Genomic DNA, 3,446 nt, shown 5'->3' with positions numbered 1-3,446 from the left:
TCATCATTTGTGGCCTTTTGATCATTTTCCTCTATTACTTTCTTTTGTTATCTTCTTTTGGTATGAACCATATGATATCCTCATGAAATTAAAATTCTGAGATGACAGAGACTGTCAGACATTTTCATATGCTCTTTATAGTGACTTGTGCCCAGTTGATGCTCAATCAATGTTGGTTGAAATGTAATGGTTTTAATTTTATATGTTTCAGACCAAAAATATTATTTCAGAAGATCATGAAATTGCACTTGTTTCTACTTGCTGATTGGAAAAGCCACAGCATAGCTGAAGCAAATAGTCACCAGGTGGCAGTGCTACAGAGCTCTTCCTAACTTACTGCATTCTCTGATAGAATTCTCTGGATAGAAATAATTTACTAGGACATTTTCTGCCCCGATCTATACAAAATCACAGAATCATAGCTATTGGCGTTGGAAGACCCTTATGTCCTGCATTCTAGGTGTTAAGATGAGGAAACTAAGGTCCAGAGGGTGTGTTTGTGTGTGTGTGTGTGTGTGTGTGTGTGTGTGTGTGTGTGTGTGGAGAGAGAGAGAGAGAGAGAGAGCGAGCTAGAGAGGATTTTCAGTTATTTAGATTTTTATTTATTTATTTTATTTTATTTTATTTTATTTATTTTTTTTATATGGAACGCTTCACGAATTTGCATGTCATCCTTGCGCAGGGGCCATGCTAATCTTCTCTGTATCGTTCCAATTTTTAGTATATGTGCTGCCGAAGCGAGCACTAGATTTTTTTTTTATAGATAAGGAAAATGAAGTCATGACCAAGGAGATGTATTAGTTGGAACACTTTTGATTGTGTCATAAATTCAACACAAATTGTTTTTTAAAGTTAAAAAGAAAGGGGGGCAGTTTTTGGCCCAAGTATCTGAAGAGTCCAGGGATAAGTCTAGCTTCAGGCAAGGCTGGATCTGGGGTTCCAGTCTCTAGCTTTTTATTCTGCTTTCTGCTGTGGTGGTTTTATTTCAGGTTTTTCATTTCCCAGCCACTCTTGTCTTTTGTTATCCTTACTGGTAGGTATATCTGCAAAGAACACAATTTTCTTTCCTAACAGTTTCAACAAGAACCCCGGAATTGAGTCTCTTTAGGCAGACGTGGGTCATGTTCCAGCTGGAGCAAAGGCACCATTCATCTCTCTGAGAAATGGAGGTTGGTTTGGGGCAAGGTCAACATGTATGGTTTTCCATGAATAGTTTTTCATTTCAGGATGGTGCCCAGCTGAGGTGGTGACTGGGCACTGAAGTCTAGCTGGGCTCCGCTTGCTGAGACATGTGGGGCATTGGGGCTGCATCTGCTTAGATGGGAAATTTTTTCTAATGTGCCTCAGGTCACTGTATTCAAAAGAATGAATGAAAGCTGAGTAGGTTTAAACAAAAATGTCCACTTCTGGTGGCAATGAAAAAAATTATGGTTAGATGTGTTTTCCTTTTTCTTTATTTCTATTTCTAAATGGGAAGCATGATTGCGTTATACAAAATGTGTGGCGATTTAGAGTCAGAATGCCAACTTGGGATCTTGGCTCTGCCAAATGTTAGCTTTGCAAATTGAGAGGAGTTTTAATATTTCTCAGCTTCAGTTTACTTATAGATAATACTACATTTCAAGAAGGATGAAGGATTAAATGAAACATAAAAGCCCATCACAGAGCCTGGACACAGTAACAGCGCAATTAATGTTAATTAATTGTGGCAGTTTTTAAACGTGAGCTCCAAATTCCTTGACAATCTTCTCAGAAAAGGATGGAGTCTATGTCCCCTTTTTTTGAGTTGGGGAATGCTTGTGACTGCATTAAGTAGTAGAATATGGAAAAGTGACACCATGTGACCTCTGAGCCTATCACAAAATACCACATAGCTTCCTCCTGGAATGCAGCTTGAAATGCTTCTCAGAAGTTCCCTCTTGGGACACTCCCTCTTTGAATGAAGCCATCATGTGGTGAGAAACTCGAGCCACACAGAGAGACAGATTTCCCTGCAAGCTTTCAGTGGGAGGAATATCAAAGAATTTTAGGATCGTGTTTTTAAAAATGCCATATGTTGTGTTAAGTACTATGGTGAGTGTGATTTTCCTACAAATACTTATTTCCTTGATTATTATAAAGATTGTCTGTAACTATAATGGTTAAATTTATGTGTCAATTTGGATAGGCTTTGGTGCACAGTTGTTTAGTTAAACACCAGTCTAGATGTTGCTGTGAAGGTAGTTTTCAAAAATGTCAAAGACCAAGCAAAGACTTGTGAGCTGAATTTGAACTCAGGACTACAACATCAACTCTTACCTGAACTTCCTGCTGCTCTGGTCTATGGATTTCAGGCTTGCTAGCTCCCACAAATGCATGATCCAATTCCCTAAAATAAATACCCCCCACGCCCCATATATATCATTATATATATTATATCTATAATATAATATATTTATATATTATATCTTTTTTGAGAACCTTGACTAATATAACTAAATATAGTAATAACAAGACACAGAAATCTTTTTAACATAGAATAATTTCATTTCCATCATTAGATGATTCAGGTACTTGATATCTGAATCCACACTTTAGAATTTAGAGAGTACTTATGCAGTTGTTAAATTATTCTACATATGGTTAAGGTTTGCAGCCCTAATAAGAATTTTAGCCTCATCTCTCATAATGCTAATCTTATATCTCTTATAATTCCCATCGTATAGAGCTCAACTCAGTAAGCCTCTGGGGATTGGCAGTGTGTGAACAAGTTTGCCATAGGGAGAGTAAAACTATTATTGTGAGGGCTGTGTGTCTACTTAAGCACATTCTGCACTGCCATTTTTTGTTTCACTGTCTCATAGACTCATTATGTAAATGTCATTATTGGGCAATTAGTATTTGCAGGTAGGTGTGGGAGAATAGTTTCCGCTATTGACATAGAGATTTGTGATCTGATGATTGGAGATGTTAGGCGACTCATTTACAAGTGTTCTCTTGGGGGAGTACATCAAAGATGCAGCTTCATGATTTAATGAATTAACTCAAATTACCCATCTTTTCCCCACGTCTTACCAACTTTTATGACTCCTATGTCTACCCATCTTTATGTGTCTCATCTGAGCCTTGCTGATGGAATCAACATAACTTTTTCCAAACTTCTGTGTAATCCTACTAAAAATGATTCTTCATTTTGTTAAATTATACTGAAATTTTAAGAGGAGAAACATGTAGTATAATGCAAAAATTAACCAAGAATCAAAAGACCTAGATTCTGATATTAGGTACCGGCTCTTTAAATTGAAAGGAGTTCCTGGACATACCCCCTAGCAGCCTCAGTTTTTATCCAAAATGACAAGTTTACAAATTTGGATTCTACTACTTGGTAACTAGTAAATTTTTACTTGGAACTGTTTCTGAAGAAATCCTTTCTCCAAGCTGTTACAGCGAGTCTTTGCTAAGATGTT

At 37.0% G+C, this 3,446-nt stretch overlaps 1 non-coding gene across 1 annotated transcript; it reads right to left on the bottom strand.

Moving 5' to 3' along the window:
• Positions 1-637: 637 nt before the first annotated feature.
• On the bottom strand, positions 638-745 carry LOC132664905 (U6 spliceosomal RNA). The gene has a single exon (XR_009603897.1). It is a non-coding gene; the product is annotated as a U6 spliceosomal RNA (small nuclear RNA).
• Between the last annotated feature and the right edge of the window lie 2,701 nt (positions 746-3,446).

Source organism: Panthera onca, chromosome F2 (genome assembly GCF_046562875.1).
Source record: "Panthera onca isolate mPanOnc1 chromosome F2, mPanOnc1 haplotype 2, whole genome shotgun sequence".
NCBI lineage: Eukaryota > Metazoa > Chordata > Mammalia > Carnivora > Felidae > Panthera > Panthera onca.
Note: the sequence above shows the minus strand (reverse complement) of the source record. Positions and strands in the feature narration are given on the sequence as shown.